The sequence below is a fragment of the Rhodnius prolixus genome, unplaced genomic scaffold, assembly GCF_049639745.1.
Source record: "Rhodnius prolixus isolate KJV_2025 unplaced genomic scaffold, Rpr scaffold_6, whole genome shotgun sequence".
In the NCBI taxonomy this organism is placed as follows: domain Eukaryota; kingdom Metazoa; phylum Arthropoda; class Insecta; order Hemiptera; family Reduviidae; genus Rhodnius; species Rhodnius prolixus.
In genome coordinates, this window is record NW_027411634.1 from 24,862,796 (window position 1) to 24,884,003 (window position 21,208).

Here is a 21,208-nt window from a genome sequence, read left to right on the forward strand (position 1 = left end):
TTAATTTTTGTACAAATTAAATTTAGTCTCCCTTTAACGAGCGAGCCAGTATCTATCCAGAACTGAGGTCAGCTTTATTGTGACAGCTAGCACGAATTAGAGCATTTACATACAAATAATTCATTATCATTTTACTCCGAATTTAAATAAAATTACAAATTTAACTGAACACCTCTCCACCATAATTTAATAACGTTGTATTTTATTAATTTACTATGAAAAACAAAGGACTGTTTATAATTAGCTTTAATTACTAATCTCATTTAGTTAATTCTATGTTTATTTTATTTACAATCATTGGGTTTAATATCCTTTTCGCAGAATGTGGCAAAAACTTATTAAAAAATCTGGTCTCTCACCACGATTCTAACTCTTAATTTCCTAGAAACTCAGAACTTTTGAAATATGTGTAATTAATTATTATTAAACAGTTTTCAAAACAATACTCGTCTTCAAAACAAACTTTTATTCATGTATTATACAATTGATTAATAATTTAATAATAACAATTTATTAATTTTCCCTGTTTTGTTTTGTTTCTGCTTGACTTTATAATATTATTGCTATTATTATTATAAATATTTTGTTTCTTGTATTTCTGTAACCAAGTCCTGCTACAGAATGTATTTTCTGAAGCAATAAATACATATTATTAATTACCTAAAAATAACTGTTACACCTGCGTCAATTATGCAAAAGTTATTTTATAAAAAATAGGATAAAAATTTGAATTTTATAAGAATTATTTATAAGACACCTTTGAACAGTCAGAAAAAAAAAAATAGATATTTTTAACTTTAATAATGTATCTATAAAAAGAATGGATAACTGCGCGATAATAAATATAGATGAAACGTTGGAAGAAATGACCCAGATAGAAAACACCTGCTAACAAAACCGATGATGCTGCTTTAATTAATAACACGAATTAAGGTTTTAATTAAAAATGTGCAAGCAAGTGCATAAAATAAAACTTGCGATTTGTGTGCAAGATATGACAGGATATAATATGCATATTAATGAAAAGTATATTAACTGGAGTTACCTGACGCTAGTTTAATTTGTTTTTGGAGAATTTTATAACTATACCACATAGTATTAAGGCATTATGTTGTGCTACAGCTTCTTCCAGATGATCGTGCGGCTAAGGATGCCTTGGATTTCTCAGCGAATGGTGGGAAAGTTGAACGGGCTTGAACGAGCGGATTAGAATGAGGAGCTAGTTTGGAATGGAATTTCAGGTAACGGCATTTGGACTAAGCCGGATATACGCCAGGGATTCTCAGATCGGTGGCTCCGCTGAATAGGGAGCCTAGATACGTTAAAGGGAGTATCGACTTTGGAGCGTTGGGTTTCGGATTTTAGGGATTGAATGCGATAAATGTTGGTCCGTTTAAGATCCAATAGAGTTTCGAGTCTGCACGTCCATAATAAACTGATAAACGTACTCCTAAATAGGATGCTCTGCTAGCAGCACATACAACCGATGAGGTCACTGGCGCACCATAGTTCACTCCAGAGCAATGCAGGACTTGGATATTGTAGGGGAACCAATATGGCTCCTTCCTCAGAGCCTCCCTCAGAAGCAGCTTACCGGTCTGCCTTCAATCTCACAATATACAAGTCTCCTTACCTTTTCTTGGAGTGTATGCCACTCCCAAACCTAGTATTGAGGATAATATTGGGCATGATACAATGCCGGATCTTGTGGAACTCTTTCATTTCTGCTTTTTTTACATTTCGGAATTAATATTTTTTCGAACATAAATAAGGCACCCTCAACAGATAAAGTCATTAGCGCCCCACAATCATGCGAATGCACGCAAGAATGCAACAATGTTTTCTCGTTAATTTATTGTAATAAGTTTATAAATTCTACATCTTTTAAAGGTGCATAGCTTTAATACACTAAGAAGACAGAACTTTATGCAGTGCCTTTGCACAAAAAAAAATGCTTCTTTGCAGATTAAATCGGTCTCTAATGGTAATTCCTGCAAAAAAAACTTTGTAGATACGTTTTTCCCCCCATTTTCGAAGTTCAAAAATTAACACAAAAGTTGTTTCGAAAACTGAAGGACTCAGATTTTCGTAGTATTTTAGAATTTTAAAAATGCTTTAAAATATTATAAATATATACTCACATAGCAAATAACCAATTTGTAGAAAAAGAATTGAATTCTTAATTTACCTGAAACACAAAGAAATAAAAGTTAAATAATTTTAACGGAAATCTTAATAATTTTTACAACCTCCAAGTTGAAAAGAGTTCAAAAAAATCGACTAAATTCAATGTTTAAATATTCCAGGAACAAATTCCTAAAATAATACCTGAGCGCAATATTTCTACCAGAACTATTCTAAAAATTATTTTTTTAGATATTTTAGTTTGTAGAGTAATTTTAGATCGTAAAAGTAAAGTAGTCTTGATTGTTTGCGAAATTAACTGATATTCTTCATTCTTTTCTGTTTTTCTATATTGTTATATATTTTTCGATTTTTTTGGAACTGTTTTTACACCAATTACAAAATGATTCACACAATATTGAGACTGGTTCAAAGAAAATTGATTTCTGGGACGCTGGCATGCTACTACATCCTTTCAAAATGCAATTGTAACATTATAGTCCCTTAAATGGTAACAATTACAAGTATACTTTAATTAATTATAAGTTACGCAAATCCCAGCGAGTGAAAGTCATGCTCATAACACCAAATTTTGTATTAAAACAAAAAATATTTAAATTAAACACTTTACATAAACAAATTATAAAATGTCGGTTTAAACCTTTTGGTAAAAGTAGTTGAATTTTAATTTTATGATTGTTTGTACAATTATAAAGGAAATGATACAAAATGCCATGGATGAAAAAGATGGCTGTAAGGTTAATGGGTTGATAAAAGGTTGTTAGTATGGCTGAATTAATTGCAGTTAACATGGAGACCTGGCACGTTTGATTTCATTGAGGTTATTTAGTTTTATTTCAATTAATATTCACTAAGTAATTAACCTGCTATTATTTAATAATAAGTAATAATCGAGGCATGAATGTATTAAGTATAAATGACCCAGAAGAATTTCTATTCACAACTAACATATATTTTTACAAATTCCAAATTTTAAAACAGATTTAAAAAAAAAATATATCTGAATCATTAACATTAATTCACACGTCATTAGCAAGTGGTATTTTTTGTCAGTGCACAGGTCGGACAATTAGCTCTTGTTACAGACAACACTGTCCAAATGAGCTGTAAGAAGCTCCTAGAAAGAGAAAATCTAAAGGCCAGCAGCTGGATTTGAACCTACGAGGGTCGTTTGAAAAGTCCGTGCAAAAATAAAAACTACTTAATTTTTTGGGGTAAACCTTTTTTATTTTTCAACAAAGTCTCCTTTTAGGCTTATACACTTCGTCCAACGCTGCTCTAGTTTGTTGATCCCTTCCGAATAATAGGATTTGTCCAAGTCTAAAAAATAGCCATTAGTTTCTGCAATCACCTCCTCGTTTGAATAAAATCTTTTTCCCGCCAGCCATTTCTTCATATTGGGGAACAAATAGTAGTCCGAGGGAGCCAAGTCTGGAGAATAGGGGGGATGTGAAACGAGTTGGAACCCTATTTCCATTAATTTTGCGACCACAACTGCTGAGACGTGAGCTGGTGCGTTGTCGTGATGGAAAAGGACTTTTTTGTGGGTCAATCGTGGGCGTTTTTCTTGCAGCTCGGTTTTCAAACGGTCCAATAACGATGAATAATATGCACCTGTAATAGTTTTACCCTTTTCCAGATAGTCGATGAGGACTATTCCTTGCGAATCCCAAAAGACAGTCGCCATAATCTTTCCGGCCGAAGGAACGGTCTTCGCCTTTTTTGGCGCAGATTCCCCCTTGGTAACCCATTGTTTAGATTGTTCTTTGGTCTCAGGAGTGTAATGATGTATCCATGTTTCATCCACAGTGACGAAATGACGCTTAAAGTCCTGCGGATTCTTCTGGAACAGCTGCAAACCGTCCTTGCAACACTTCACACGATTTCGTTTTTGGTCAAGCGTGAGCAATCGCGGCACCCATCTTGCGGATAGCTTTGTCATGTCCAAATGTTGATGCAAAATATTATGTACCCGTTCATTCGAGATGCCCACAGCACTAGCAATCTCACGCACCTTCACTCTTCTGTCATCCATCACCATATCATGGATTTTATCAATGATTTCTGGAGTAGTAACCTCAACAGGGCGTCCAGAACGTTCAGCGTCACTTGTGCCCATATGGCCACTCCGAAAATTTTGAAACCACTTATAAACTGTTCTAATCGAAGGTGCAGAGTCACCATAATGTTTATCAAGCTTCTCTTTAGTCTCCTGAGGCGTTTTGCATTTCATAAAGTAGTGTTTAATCAACACACGAAATTTTCGTCCTTTTTTTGAAAATCACTCGACTTCCTCGATTCAAACGAATGCCAAACACAAAGAAATAGACCGATCTGGGTGAAACTTGGTGTGTGTTCTTCCAAGAGATGCTACTAACTAAACATAACCTCGATACGCGCCAGTAGTGCTATCTCTCTGACTTTGCACGGACTTTTCAAACGACCCTCGTAATCTTCCATAATAAAAATTATTGATCCTAATGTATGAGTAAAAAAAAAACAAAACTCTGAAAATCCACCCTGTAAAATGATGGTTTTAAATTTTTTTCATGTTTATTAAAAATTCAAAATTTTAGCTTCAAAATTTACCTAGGACTTTTTAATTCTCGAAATGCTGGATCATAATATTGATTAATTTAATATTGTAAGAACTTCTACCAATAATGCTCCAAAATATTACATTACAATACTTTTCTAACACTTAGGATTTATAACATTAACTTTATTATTAGGGGAATTAGTTTTAGGACAGTTCTCTCTCGGAGAGTCTGGCTTCTCTGAAATGTAAGATTTATGTGAAAATATACAGTTTTACCAAGTATATAATGTTGATAAGAATTAAGTATGACACAAATTTTCACAGAAGAATATTAGCGGATGGAACAAAAGTGTTCACATCAGAATTAAAAAAAAAATAACTAAAGAAAATAAACAAAATATAAGATACAAAGAGAAGATGTTGATACGTGATAAGACAGCTTCCTCAGAGCCCACTCTATGCATACGTGGTAAACTTATCCGGGAGCCATTCACACAAAGAGACTACACATGAGTACATGAAAGGCCAAGGAGATCTTCACATTCAGCTACTCAATTCGAGAGCAACTTAAGTACATCCGGGACATTCACTTCCTGTTTCAAAATGCAATTAATTGCACGTAACCTTACTTTTATTTAATTTCACAAGCTACGAGGGTCGTTTGAGAGATAGCACCACAGGCGCGTATCGAGGTTATGTTTAGTTAGTAGCATCTCTTGGAAGAACACACACCAAGTTTCAGCCAGATCGGTCTATTTCTTTGTGTTTGGCATTCGTTTGAATCGAGGAAGTCGAGTGATTTTCAAAAAATGGACGAAAAAGAATTTCGTGTGTTGATTAAACACTACTTTATGAAAGGCAAAGCGCCTCAGGAGACTAAAGAGAAGCTTGATAAACATTATGGTGACTCTGCACCTTCGATTAGAACAGTTTATAAGTGGTTTCAAAATTTTCGGAGAGGCCATATGGGCACAAGTGACGCTGAACGTTCTAGACGCCCTGTTGAGGTTACTACTCCTGAAATCATTGATAAAATCCATGATATGGTGATGGATGACAGAAGAATGAAGGTGCGTGAGATTGCTAGTGCTGTGGGCATCTCGAATGAACGGGTACATAATATTTTGCATCAACATTTGGACATGACAAAGCTATCCGCAAGATGGGTGCCGCGATTGCTCACGCTTGACCAAAAACGAAATCGTGTGAAGTATTCCAAGGACGGTTTGCAGCTGTTCCAGAAGAATCCGCAGGACTTTAAGCGTCGTTTCGTCACTGTGGATGAAACATGGATACATCACTACACACCTGAGACCAAAGAACAATCTAAACAATGGGTTATCAAGGGGGAATCTGCGCCAAAAAAAAAAAGGCGAAGACCGTTCCTTCGGATTATGGCGACTGTCTTTTGGGATTCGCGAGGAATAATCCTCATCGACTATCTGGAAAAGGGTAAAACTATTTGAAAACCGAGCTGCAAGAAAAATGCCCACGATTGGCCCACAAAAAAGTCCTTTTCCATCACGACAACGCACCAGCTCACACCTCAGCAGTTGTGGTCGCAAAATTAATGGAAATAGGGTTCCAACTCGTTTCACATCCTCCCTATTCTCCAGACTTGGCTCCCTCGGACTACTATTTGTTCCCCAATATGAAGAAATGGCTGGCGGGAAAAAGATTTTATTCAAACGAGGAGGTGATTGCAGAAACGAATGGCTATTTTTCAGACTTGGACAAATCCTATTATTCGGAAGGGATCAACAAACTAGAGCAGCGTTGGACGAAGTGTATAAGTGTATTTGTTATTTGAATAAAAAACTATATATATATTTTTTTTTTAATGCAGAAAATAAGCTCATTTATTGCACTTTTAAAAAAACTCTCTTTTTTCGACTGGGGCGGTAGCTTAATTGGGGTATTTCCGATAAACACTCAGAATAGGAACTTGGCACGATCCAAAGCCTTCTCTGAATAGCTGGGAAGAGAAAGAAAATTAAATGCAACTCCAAGTGCACAGATAAAAAAAATTATCTCAAAATTGACACAAGATTTCGGGGGGGGGGTAAAAATGGTAAACGCAAAAAAAAATAGCAATGAATCAGTTTATGAACGATCCCGCAAAAATTTGGGCAAAGGGGAGAAAACTTCCTGAATACAGAAAAAAACAAAAAAATTATTTAAAAACAACTTTGTAAGAACACCAAAATCTGTTAGAAAGGTTTCTTTAATTTTGGTTAATACTATATCCGAAGGCAAGTTATATTTGAAGCCTAGCTAATTTGTAGAAACAGCCGGCCGCTTCTAATAGTCCTCTAATAAATGGTTCCAACAATAATATTTACCGCCACTGGCGTTATAATCGCCCACATTTGTCTATAACATTGAGAAAAAAAAATATCGTTTTTCAAAAAGGTATTCTATAATATGGTTTTAAATAAAAACAAACGAACTCTGCTATATAAATATATTATATAATTATATATTAAGTTATTTTGTATATAAAATTGTAAGAGCAGTTCATTTTTTAAAAATAATTTTAAAACAACAGTAATACAAATTTTCATAAGTTAAATGTTGAGAAAGTAATAAATTATATTCATAGTTTGCCCTTTAAAATTTTGAACTTAGCTTAACTTTAAAATTTTGTGTTTTTGTAAATGTTTAGGCAAAGATGGGTGCGCTCATCAGATGGTGAAATGATATTTTAAGAAGCGTGTACCATATAGCCACCCTTACGCTTCAAATCTGCCTCTTAACTACATAGGAAGCGGTAAGACAAAGTCGTGAGAGTGTGCTCAATAGATTTTTTCTAAAATAGTTCCATCAGAATGTATTGTGTAATTTAAGGTAACTACTATTCAATAAAAATTCTAGTTCACAATAAAACCTAACAGCGTACGTATTTCTTTTTAAAAAAAGTCGTGTGAGTGTGTATATTAGAAAAAATATTTAATTTGAAATCAAATCATGGTCAACTGAGCCGAAAATTGCCTACAAAAACCGATCGCATTCACAATGGGTTAGAGATACAGTAACACTTGGAAATCTACTCTTTTTCGAACTAATTTGCTGTTCTCTAACCCATCGGTCTTTGATGGCTGAGGTTTTGTACAGAATTTACTGCTCTGTAGTGAGTTTATCCATTATATCTCAGGAATGGATAATCGCAGAAACTTCAAAGTTGATATTTCATTCAGGTGTCACCACAGGAAGCGACAGCAAATTTTTGGTCAAAATAGGTCCACCGGAAGTACCACTTTACTGAATAGATTTTCCACTTTTTTAACCTTTTTTAAGAAAACCGCTTCTCCGATTTCCTTGAAACTTGGTATAATTATAGCTCTCAAATAGTTCTATAACTTTTATAGGAAACATTTCTCTGTAATACTTCGATTAAGGGCACTTTTGGGGGGGGGGGTCAGTCTGGTAGGATGCCAGTTCACCGTAATATATGGACTTACTCTTTATGGTTGGCTACTTTTTGCTGAACAAATAAGTTGTAGATGAAAAAGGCCTACATACGGGTCTGTGAAATCTAATAAATTCTAATCTAAATAAATCAAAATGGAGGTAAGAGAGGTAAGGGCACTTTACTGTTACGTAAGGAAGATTTAACCTCTGCTTCCTGCCAAATTTTACTAAAAATTATACGTCTATTTATTTTAATAATGACATTAAGCAATTTTTTTTTTTTATTGGAAATCTGCCTTCTATATGGAAAGAAATGCAAGCAAAGCAAACGACACACATGAGCAGAGGTCTGGCAAATTGTTATCAGATTGGCACTGATACAATTCTAGTTATATCAAAAAGTTCCCATATGGTGGAATTATGCTGAACTACTTTATAACGTTGTAACTAGTTTCAATCTATTTCCAGATTGCTTTTTAAAGATTTGAAAATTGTTTTTAATTTCTCTTGATGCTTTCTATTTTTTTACCAACTGTGGAACCAATTTTTAATTTAAGAATAAAAATTCCCCAGCCAGAATACGCCATTTTGCTGAATAAATTTTCCACTTTTAGAAATATTATTTGAAAATGGCTCCTACAATTTTTCATAAAATTTTGTCCAAACATTGTATTTCCCGCTTAATTAAACCACTTTCCTGGAAATTATTAGGAATTTAATGGACAGACTGTGTTCTATGAGAACAAGGATTCAATCTTTAGTTAAACTTTAGAATAATTAGAGCAAGTAAATATCGTAACTGTTAAACCAAAGAATGGTTGGAAGATGAACCAAATTAATAATAATGATGATACTTTGAAGGTTACGTAGAAAATGCCACAATCTAACATTTTATAAAGTTAAATAGAGGGATCATAGAATGGATGATGAGCACGAAATTAGTTTGAAATGGAAATCAAACGGGTGAGACCCTAGAAAAGACATTTCATGCACCAGCTGATTTAAAAAATAAATAAAATAAAATAGTATTAAAGGACGAAGGGGATTAGCTCTGTCCTGGAATTCCAAGCGGAGATCCCAGGTTCGAATCCAGCTGCTAGCACTTAGATTTTCTCCTCCTAGTAGTTTCTCTTTAGAGACCCTCTACCCGGTGTTGGCCATTGTTGTCAGTAAGGGAGAGAAAAGTAAAGTAAGACGAATGTAATAATAATTCTGAAGATCATGTTTTTTAGAAACGATTTCAATTTCTCGTGACTTGGATATGCTACAAAAAAGTAGCAGAGGCTAGTATTTGGAGCAGTTAAATATCTAGGCTAGGATACTTGCTATACAGGGTGTACCCGGAGGAGAGGTCGAAACTTCGGGAGGTGATTCAGCAGCTCAAATGTAACAAAAAATATTCTCTTCTCTTTGGCCCGATTCTCAATAGTGTCCAAGATATTTGCATTTTTAACTTTTCCGTCGATATTCGCGTTTTTCACCATAAAAACGGCCGTAACTTTTCTATCCTTTATCCTACAATAAATCTGCTTATTCCAAACGAAAGAGCATTAAATTTTCTATAAATCTACTTCAGATCCTCAAAACGTATCTTATAAACGATGGAATTTTTACTTTAATGCCTAAAAAATTCAAAAATAATTTGATATCAGCGAAAAGTCGGTTATACAACTTCCCAGTTTTCTGCATTTACATCCCTCTGTTCGGGGTAGGGTTTTATTAAAAACCAAAAAAATCCATATGGTCTTGAAGCTCAATAAATGCACAACTTTTTCTGTAATTGGGTGACTCCTTGATTCATTGTAAATCATTGTAAAACTACAGTTGAAAATTTTAACAAAAATGATCGAGAACGAATTTTTTAGTCATTAAAGTAAGAATTTCATTGTTATAAGAAACGTTTTGAGGCTCTGTATTGAGCAGATTTATAGGAAATTTAATGCTCTTTCGTATGGAATAATCAGATTTGTTGTAGGATAAAGGATAGAAAAGTTACGGCCGTTTTTATGGCGAGTTAAAAATGCAAATATCTTGGACACTATTGAGAATCGGGCCATAGTGATCAGAATATTTTTTGTTACATTTGAGCTGCTGTATCACCTCCCGAAGTTTCGACCTCTCCTCCGTGTACACCCTGTATAATTTTGGCCCAATGAGAGAGTTTTGTTGCAAGGTCATCAGGCATACTGATGCGAAGATCCAAAGTATGGGTCTTCCAAGAAGGGAAGGCATACCTAAACACCTTTTATAGTGGTTTTTTTTTAAGCTAGAGGGTTAAGTTATTTAAGGCCACACGCGTCGTACAATTTCATCCGACTAGATCAGGGGTTCCCAACCTGGGGTGCGACACGATATTTAAGGGAATGCGAGAAAAGTCCAGGTAAAATAATAGGATTCAAATATTTTTCATATTTTTATTTCTCATGATTAAGATATTCATTAAGGTTGTTAGGAACCATCTCATTTGTTTTCGTTTTATGAATACTTAAACTCCATTTGTTTGATTTTTTCTTTTTTGTTATATTTATCCTTGAGCAAAATATAAATTTCAGGGGGTGTGAGGTTCAAGTGAAATTTCTTTAGGGGTATGGGACGAAAAAAAGGTTAGGAACCACTGGTCTAGATCCTCTGCTGGTGAAGAAACGGCACCACCTTCTGGTATTCCATTGGACCTGACCAAGACTAGACAACTGTGGATGATGATTTAATCAGGGGATTTATACCCTATTACGAGGCACGTTAAGTACAGAAGAAAGAGATGTTCCGCCGTAAGAGGGGGTGCTGCTCCTACGGGGACTATGACACAAGGAGAGCAAACAACTCCTCTCTAACAAGACTCTTTTGACTAACCTAAAACCTCCATGAGAAGGAGGAAATCGCTTCTCTGTTACCAGGCGTTGCCGTCACGTCAACGACTACTGGGGCCAAATCCTGGCTCTTGAAAAGAGAGACGCTTTTATCCGTTAGACTTTTACGAGGTTATGTTACAGTAGGCTTCTTCCTGTAACTGCGGAGACCTAGGGAATAGGGCCCTCCCATTGAACCAATAAATTAAAGTGTTAAGATAAGTTAAGATTCAACTAGGGCGGCCCTTAAGGCCTACGCCACTGCGACCCCCTTTGGATCTATTGTGGCTCCCTAACTTTAGAGCTTGCCCTCCAAACCCGTCCGTTTAATCAGACTCTTGATTCTGGAAAGCGACTCTTGGGTAAAGCTTACAGGCCTTGGTTTTTCCTACCCGAGAAGTAACATCCTTAGCCAGACAAGCCAAATAAAAGTTTTACTAATTCATTCTTTTTAATGATTAAAAGAGTTTTGGTATTTGATTATTATTTATTTTAACTAGGAGGTAAAAGTGTACATTATACACAAAAGGAACTTTTGAGAAAAGCCTGATTATCGAGTTTTCTTGATCAAAATACTTTTTAAAGTTATAGTTCTTAATGTGGGTATTGAAAAAATTCAAAAAATCATTTTTTAATAATAATTAGGGCACCTCAAAACGTATATAACTAGCCAAAAGTCTTCACGATTGCGTACTTCCTTTAAGAAGTGGGAGAAAGTAAAGAAGAGGTCTATGTCCTCTGCTGGGATACTATGCCGATGAATCTATCGTCGTAATTTGTTTAGTTTCTACAGGCATTCATCAGTCAACGTCAAGCTCAAACTTTACTGCTGTTAACAGACTTAATACCTCACCTGTAAGTTAATATTGTTAACGGTTAAATGTTTATGAGAGAGAAATACGAGAGAGGTTATTGTTAGACAACAGTTGGCAATATTGGAGATAGGTTTGTTGTCACTCTAACTAGTGTAAACAATGCTGTTGTTTGAAGTACGTGACTTTAGTTTTGATTTTGATTAGACCTTGAGAAATAGGACTTTAGAGCTGTGGTCCCACTAACAGCATGTAAATAGTACAGTTTGCCCATCTGTACATCTGTGCACATAACTTGGAGGAGCTTTCAAGTCCTACTAAACCTATTCATAAAATGTTTCTAGCTTCTTATTATTTTAAAAATAATGATAAATATTTTAATCGAGATGCGTCAACAACTTTCAAGTTATTAACGCCGGAGCCTTTTTCCAACGCAATGTCCGGCTTTCAGACAATGTTCACTCGTTATGGCAGTATTGTCCATCATCGGTGACAGTCGGCACAGATTAGTTAGTTTCATATCTCTGCAAGAATTTGAAGCAAGAAATAAACTGGATAAAGTTGAACAGGTTTTTAAATGAAAAAAGCTTTTTTCCCCACTTTTTTGTAGGCCGGAAGTAAAAGTCGTTGGGTACATTAAAGCAGCATTCTCCAACCTGTGGTACGCGAGTTGCTGGTTGGTGGTACACGAAAAATAATCAATAATGGCGGACATAATATATATATATATATATATATATATATATATATATATATATAAAATGAAAGCATGAAAATATCATAGAAACGTTTTTTCCTATAATACATAAAAATTATTTTAATTAATAATATTATACAGAAACGTTGTTAATATGTACAGTAGTAAGATTGGTCTGTCTCAAGATATACGAGAAAATATAATAGCACATTCAACAGGATTAAAATTGTCTTTCACCGAGTATTTTCCCAAAACCCGAAAGCACAAATGATAATTGGATTTCAAACCCCTTCTATAAAGAAAAATTTAGGAAAAGCTACATCATTATCAATAAAAGATAAAGAAAATTTAATAGAATTATCATGTGACAGAACTTAAATGATAACTATGTAAAGATCTGCTTAAAGAGACTGATTGTAATGAGTAAGCTCTATCCAAGCAACATTAAATTTAATTGGTACTCAGAGGTAGTTGAATGCTTAAAAGAAATTAATTTAGAAGATTTGGGCTCATTAGAATGCTTATATCACAAACCCAAATATTTCTTTAATTTTAGACAGATACAGGGAATATTTGCACTAAACTGATTTAAATAAAGTAAATCAAAGTATGTTTAATATATTTTGGAATTCTCGAAATTTATTACAAAATGTTGGTCAACAATATTTAGATAAATTCATTTCTTTTCAAGTTATAAGAATTCTTTCTGAAATAAGATTGGGTGGCCCTTGTTATTAAATTTAAAATCAATAATGTAATTTATACAATCGAACCCAAAGATCATTGTTTAATGTGTAATAAGAACGAGCAGGAAACATTAATTGTTTATCAGCTGCCCAGTCTATGAAAGTTTTAGAATCCCACTCTATATAAACAAATATGATAATCCTAAAGAAGAACTTTGTAAATTAATTAATAATCTTGAATAGAAAAATATGTACGCAATTTTTAATTATTTAACTAAGATCTTACACTTTACAAAGTTTATAAAGTGAACATGAACTTGAAATCCTTTGTAACAGATACATTGTATCTCTATACAAATAAAGTTTGAATATAATCAAGACGATTGTAGATCTTGAGGATATCTCTAGTTGCTTTGATTTAACAATCAAGAGAGTCCCGATTCTATCCCCAATTTCATTAAAAGTGATTAGTTTAAAGTTTTAGTTGCCATAAGAAGAAAGAGTGTTCAGTTCTAGCTGCTGTAATAGCTGATGGTCCTGCATTTCAACTGAAGCCACATTAATATTGATAATGTGTAACTAAATAACTATCCACCCCCTAATTGCAGTTTAAAGCTACATACAGGAATGTTGGACCATTTAACGAACTGGCGCCATCTAATGACGGATATTACTAGCTTCTCGCTTCCACCCTCTCTATAGAAGGCGTTTTGATTAGGCAGTATGTTTGGATGTATGTTCGCCTTATAGTTTATTTACTAGGAGAGGTTAATGGTGTCAGTTGTTGTTTTGTGTTGTACGTGAAGACAAATAGTGATTGTGGCGGCCAGAGGGTTTCAAACGTCCTCCACTGTGTGCTCGAAATATAAATCACTAGTTAAAAGATTTAGTGGATTCACCCCTGCGGCTCTTGTCTGGAACAGACCCCCGCGTATCCTCCTGGAACTCTGCCTTGGCTATCCTCTACCTCTCTAGCCAACTACTGCTCGCCTGTTTACTTATTGAGAAACTAACCCACCACTATTTTAATGGGTTACCTCGGAGGGACCTTTATTTATTTATTTATTTTTGTAATCCTCATTTTTATTTAATTTTTTGTTTTAGGCCATTCTTTAAGTTACTCTAATAATTTATGGCATGGCAGTATTTTATAGCCCAATAATTAGCTCTCACTTAAAAGATGAATCTTTCTTTAGGACTTTAAGTTTAAATTTCTTTCGACGCACCGAAATGGCTACTGCTGTTGGTTCCAACAAAACGTCATAATCGTTTTATCGACAAATTATAATATAATTAAAATCACAATCTGCCAAAATATATGTGGATGTAAATGAAGCCACATTCCTTATTACTAGATTCGCCCAATTTTTCTTATAAAAGTAATTATTATGATTTACATTGTATGCAAAGGAATTTAAAACAAAATTGAATAGAATTGAAAAAAGATGTCTGAAACATTTCATTGCGTGCAATTAGTATTAGCATGATTTTTTTAAAAAAATTATTTAGTTATTTACAACCTGTATACGTACATATAAGTAAAAAGGAATATATACGATAAATGGATGTGTGAAAGGCAGGAGGAAAGAAACTACCCAGCTGTAGCACTCTCTACAGGATATCAGTGATGTTTATGGTCTTCAGACTGCAAGGAAGTCGTGCGGCCATTGTCGATTCAGTCGGCGAGGAGGTTTGTTAGGGATGTCAGAGGAGGCGAGAGACACGAAGAGAGGATTAGAGCAAGTAGAGAGAGTAGTATGGAACTAGCGATTCAGTGGGCGAGGAGGATTGAAAGGAATATCAGAGGAGGCGAGAGACATTAAGAGAGGATTAAAGCAAGAAAAAGAACAGTTTGGAACTTTTGGTATTTAGTCTTGGTGAGTTGGTCTATAAAGGGAATGTTGAGGTCGTTGTGAAGAGTGAGGTTAGTCATGTAGAAAGGAGCGTCAACTATCTGTCGGAGGAGTATTGATTGAAATGTATTGTACAGTCCGTATGTTTGTTGGTTTGGCTGGACCTACAGCTCTAGTCCGTAGGTCCACATAGGTTTGAGGATAGTGTTGTATGTTATACGTTAAAGTTCTACAGGCAATTTCGAGCGTCGTCCAAGTAGTCTGTAAAAACGTTTTGCACGTTTCGTCATTGCTTATCCTTTTAAGTCTAGTGTGTGGCTTCCAGGTGAGTCGTTTGTCTACGTAGAGCCCAACTTAGCGAGCATGAAAATAAAGTTCAGAAAAATTTGGACTTGAATTGCTAAATAACTAAGAAATTTGGTTCTATAAAAGTTATTCCAAGAGTGAATTTATCAGCTAGCAATTAATCGCACCTCCAGAAGGCCTTCATCAGAGTCGATATAGCCCCGTGGCAAGATACTAGGGTGAATTATTGAGCTTGGGCTTTTCTTGTAGGTGAACTCCAGTTCAAAGTCTTGGCATTTCGCTAATTTTGATTTTCTGTTTATAGTTCCGCTCCCCGTTGTAGGTTACCATCATGGCTTCTTTATCCGCAGCGGCGTCTCGAAATCAAGATTTAATGCTACAATTAAACCCCAATCCTTAACCAAGAATGACGTTTTCTGCCTTGTATTAGGTGTTCCTTGTGTTTTACCTCGTATATAATCAAACAATTACTAGATAGACTCTTCAGTTTCCGCGTCAGTAATATTTTTTCGTAAGCTATACATTTTACTTTTGTTTATGAATAATTAGAGCTCTATGAAGATGTGCGCAAATGCAATTCACACACAGATGCAGCACCCTAACTGTAACTGTGGTTTCTGACTATAGTTACAATTAACTGTTATCCATAAATCTCTTTAATCTAAAAATAAAATAATGTTATGATTGGTGGTTCCTTAAAAAAGCCGAAATCAAACAACTTATTTTTGTTGATATATTTATGAAAGGAAGTGATTTGTTTTGGTCTGTTTTTACAAAATGTAATCTTGAAAACTATTTCTAGTAACAACTTAAGTTAGTACATTCCACAAATAATGAAACTAGAGAATTGTAAAGGAAATTAGAATTGTAAACACATGTGGGATACCTAGCATTTTAAAAATTATTTGGAACTTGCTTTTTACACTTAATGTACAGTTACAATAAATCTTCTACGATAGATTGTAATTCTAAAAATATTCATTTACGAGTTTTGGGGGAGATAAAAAACGTATCAATAAATTTTACAATTTCAAATCTTACACGTCATCACAACACATGAAATGTGGGAGTACATCAAACTGATTTGAAAATTTGATAGATAAAGCTATAATTCTATTCTTACAGAGGAAATAAAAGAAGTTATTATCAGATAGAAGATTTGTAACAGAACTTCAATCTTGAACAAGAAGGAGAGGATTCAATTTCCTTGTTTTAAAATTCTTATTTGAAATTTACGACATCCAAGTTCCATAAGTAAATATGTACAGAAATAAGAAAGATATATAAAGCATACGAAATAAGAATACTACCCAGTAGAAGCATTCCTAATAATAAGTGATTCAGTGAGTTTGAAGGCGACTGGAGTTTTAGATGTCCAGAAGGAATGTGACGAAGCATTCGAGATGCAACAGACTATAGGACTGGAATGAGAGGTTACGGTACTTTAGAGCAGGGGTGGCCAACAAGTCGATCGTCAATCGCTCGCAATGTCTGGGGATGCAATTCCGTGTACCATAGACTTTGAAGTGATTGCAGAATCGTCATTTTCATACTTGAAACTAACGAAGACTAAACAACGTTCTGTCCTGACTGATTTCCATAATGAAGACTCATTATTATTATCTTTGTCAGGATATAAACCTAATGATTCCTTGGTTAGAGACTCAGTCTTCCCATTTATGTTAAGGCAACAAAGTAAATTCTAAATCTGTCTTTATCTACTTTGAATTAGCTACTTTGAATTAATAAATATTGTTAATAATTATCCATGTTCTTTTAATTCCCCTGGATGTGAGTTTTTTGGCCCTTTAAATAATTATTGTTGTTGTTTTCTACGTAGGTAGATAAGCCGTATATCTATATTTCGATACTCAGGTGTACTCAGCGAGCTATTGGTAGATTAGCAAAAAGTAAGTCATATTATTCTTTCATTATAAATTTTCCTGGCCCCCCAAAAAAACGCCAAAGTGAAATATTGAAATCAAATTATCAGCCATACTGTGCATTTTTATAACAACTTTTCCATATTTACGAACAAATAGTACAACAACTTATGCATTGCAGTTGATACAAACATTGAATTGCATTTTAAGTTAGTTAAAAAGTGTCGGAAAATCAAATTTTTTAGGTACCGCATGCTGCGGAATGCTGCTATCAATAGTTGGGTCTGGAAATTTATTTTCTTCATGAGCCTGTATCTCGAAAACTTAATAAGTGATTTAAAAAATTATATATTTTACTTATCTATCCATACCTCGCTGGAATGCACCTTATACTGAAACACAGTGTATAAACATAGTATGCATTTCACACCCCTTCTTCACCCTTAGACTACGCCTATGACAACAAGTCGATGGCGACACACTTTTAAGATAAAAAAGTAGATCTTATATACAGAAAAGATGGCCACCCCTGCTATAGAGTCACTGGTATCCATTAGGAAATGAATATTCAGGTCATTGCGGATGCTTTGATAGGATGCATAGTAAGAAGAATAGTAAACTATTGTTCGAAAGATTTTGGATTGTATTTGAGATTGATAGATTTGGTTGAACTCTAAAGTTCGATGCCAGATCGATATGATTAGCGACGTATTAAGTACGTTTGTTTTGTAATGGCCGTCTAGATCTACTATCTATGAGCTTTAAGTGGTCATTAGTTCATTTTCTGTCTTTATGTTGAGTGCGGGGAAGGTCCAAGTAAGTTTTTCTTGTCGATGTACATCCTAAGATGGTGAACGGTATCAGAGGCAAGATCAGAAATTAGGTTAAAATAATGAGGAGAGGCAGTGATTCTTTGAAGAGTAAAAGTAAGGTGTTCGCATTTACTTTTGTTAAGCTTGATCACAATTTTTTTTAAAATCGTTTTATCCAAAAGCGTGGTATAGTTCTAAACATTTGTTGGAAATGACTGAATCGGGATTTGAGGAGAGTACAGAAAGTTGTGGAGTACAAATATTTCTCTGGTTCAATTCGCCAACAAACTAATATTACTTACAAAAAAAATAAAATAAATATTTGAACACTAAAGAAGTCAGAATGAATGAAAAATAAAGGTAAGCAAAAAATGACACAAAAAAAACATAAAAAGAAATAAAAACATACCCAAATAAAAGAGAAAACATTCGGTTTAGATTCTAAGAGATAACTATTTTAAAAACAGAATAAACATATAAAGCATATTAAAAAAATAATAAATTATAGATTAAGGAAAATATGTAATGATTAAAAATACTTCTAGTATCATTAAAATTAAATTTACATTCTTAATAACATAAAATTTTGAACCTATTTACGAAAGGTAAACATTTTTAAATCAACCAGTAGATACAAGCGCATTCTATGCGGTCACTAAGAAACTAAAGTACATATTAGTTCCAAAGTTCGCCGCTAGAGTGGAGATAAATGCGTAACTCAATCAGTACTTTATACACAACCTTATAAACAAGACACTTTTTCATAGACTTTTCATTCCAATTTGGATTCCTTTATGTTTTTCGCTAATAAGGCTCTTGAAACCCAGTTGTTGATATAAAAATTAACATTTAAGGTTAATCAATTATTCTTAATTTTACAACTCAAGCGGATTTCACGATTTTGTTTTTTTTTTTAATTTTAATTTAAAATTCATAAAACGAGATGAATATAGAAACGCATTAACTTAACGCTCTTATTTTGATTATTTCATTCTTATTAATATGGAATTTTGATTATTGTTTAGTTCCACTATGTCACCAAATTTGGAAATGACTAGAGAAATAACTTGGAAACACTAGAGGAATAACTTGTAAAGAACGAAATATCTTCTTTACAGATTGCAAATAAATTATTTAAACCGTTCTTACTGCTTTGTGTTAATATTAAATTTTTATATTAAAAATTTTTTTTTTTTTTGGCGCATAAACATCTGAGGTTATTAGCGCCCGGAGCTTTTTTCAGTGCACTGCCGGCCTCCGGACAGTGTTCTCTCGTTACAGACAACACTGTCCATCACCGGACAGTGAGCTGTAAGAAGCTCCTAGGAAGAGAAAATCTAAGGGTCAGCTGCTGGATTCGAACCCGGGACCTCCGCGTGGGAGTCCAGTATGCTAACCTCATAGCTAATCCCTTCCCTCTTACAATTATTCTTTTCATTTTATATTATTGAAGTAAAATTAAAATTAATAAATTTTTGAATCTGAACCTTTCTATTTTCACTCACCTTTTCCATATTGATTTGATTTTACTTAACTATAACTTAGAATAAATAATTTGTTCATTATTTGAAATAATTATTTAAATGCGATTTTACTGGTATGCTAATAAAAATGTTTTACAAGCATTATTAAAGTATAATTACTCACATACTATGAAACATGGATCTGCATTAAGACCAGTATTCTAAATTACCTGAAACAAACATAAAATTATATTAAATGGATATTTAAACTAAAGCTCTCCATCAGATTTTATGCGTAAATGTTACTTTTAGGGCATTTTTACTAAGCCCTTAAAAAACTATAAATAAATATTGTTAAAAACATTTGAAAAGAATATTAGGGCTAAGGGTTTGTAATGCAGAAATATTGGATTCTTGTACGACGGTCGTTTGAAAAGTCCGTGCAAAGTCAGAGAGATAGCACTACTGGCGCGTATCGAGGTTATGTTTAGTTAGTAGCATCTCTTGGAAGAACACACACCAAGTTTCAGCCAGATCGGTCTATTTCTTTGTGTTTGGCATTCGTTTGAATCGAGGAAGTCGAGTGATTTTCAAAAAAATGGACGAAAAAGAATTTCGTGTGTTGATTAAACACTACTTTATGAAAGGCAAAACGCCTGAGGAGACTAAAAAGAAGCTTGATAAACATTATGGTGACTCTGCACCTTCGATTAGAACAGTTTATAAGTGGTTTCACAATTTTCGGAGTGGCCATATGGGCACAAGTGACGCTGAACGTTCTGGACGCCCTGTTGAGGTTACTACTCCAGAAATCATTGATAAAATCCATGATATGGTGATGGATGACAGAAGAGTGAAGGTGCGTGAGATTGCTAGTGCTGTGGGCATCTCGAATGAACGGGTACATAATATTTTGCATCAACATTTGGACATGACAAAGCTATCCGCAAGATGGGTGCCGCGATTGCTCACGCTTGACCAAAAACGAAATCGTGTGAAGTGTTGCAAGGACGGTTTGCAACTGTTCCAGAAAAATCCGCAGGACTTTAAGCGTCGTTTCGTCACAGTGGATGAACCATGGATACATCACTACACACCTGAGACCAAAGAACAATCTAAACAATGGGTTACTGAGGGGGAATCTGTGCCAAAAAAGGCGAAGACCGTTCCTTCGGCCGGAAAGATTATGGCGACTGTCTTTTGGGATTCGCAAGGAATAATCCTCATCGACTATCTGGAAAAGGGTAAAACTATTACAGGTGCATATTATTCATCGTTATTGGACCGTTTGAAAACCAAGCTGCAAGAAAAACGCCCACGATTGGCCCACAAAAAAGTCCTTTTCCATGATGACAACGCACCAGCTCACACCTCAGCAGTTTTGGTCGCAAAATTAATGGAAATAGGGTTCCAACGCGTTTCACATCCCCCCTATTCTCCAGACTTGGCTCCCTCGGACTACTATTTGTTCCCCAATATGAAGAAATGGCTGGCGGGAAAAAGATTTTATTCAAACGAGGAGGTGATTGCAGATACGAATGGCTATTTTTCAGACTTGGACAAATCCTATTATTCGGAATGGATCAACAAATTAGAGCAGCGTTGGACGAAGTGTATAAGCCTAAAAGGAAACTATGTTGAAAAATAAAAAAGGTTTACCCCAAAAAATTAAGTAGTTTTTATTTTTGCACGGACTTTTCAAACGACCCTCGTAATTTTGTTCATATCAGGAAGTTACGTTTACTTTTAAAAAAA

The 21,208-nt window shown here is 34.5% G+C and overlaps 1 protein-coding gene and 1 long non-coding RNA gene across 3 annotated transcripts in view; both read right to left on the reverse strand.

The window, feature by feature from the left end:
• Positions 1–21,208, reverse strand: part of LOC141460342 (rhotekin-like) — a 287,313-nt gene that overhangs the window by 124,326 nt on the left and 141,779 nt on the right. The gene's annotated exons all lie outside the window — the stretch shown is intronic.
• LOC141460354 (uncharacterized) lies at positions 298–19,685 on the reverse strand. The gene is made up of 3 exons (XR_012461876.1): positions 19,638–19,685; positions 2,142–2,188; positions 298–630 (listed from the first exon to the last, which is right to left on the reverse strand). It is a non-coding gene; the product is annotated as an uncharacterized lncRNA (long non-coding RNA).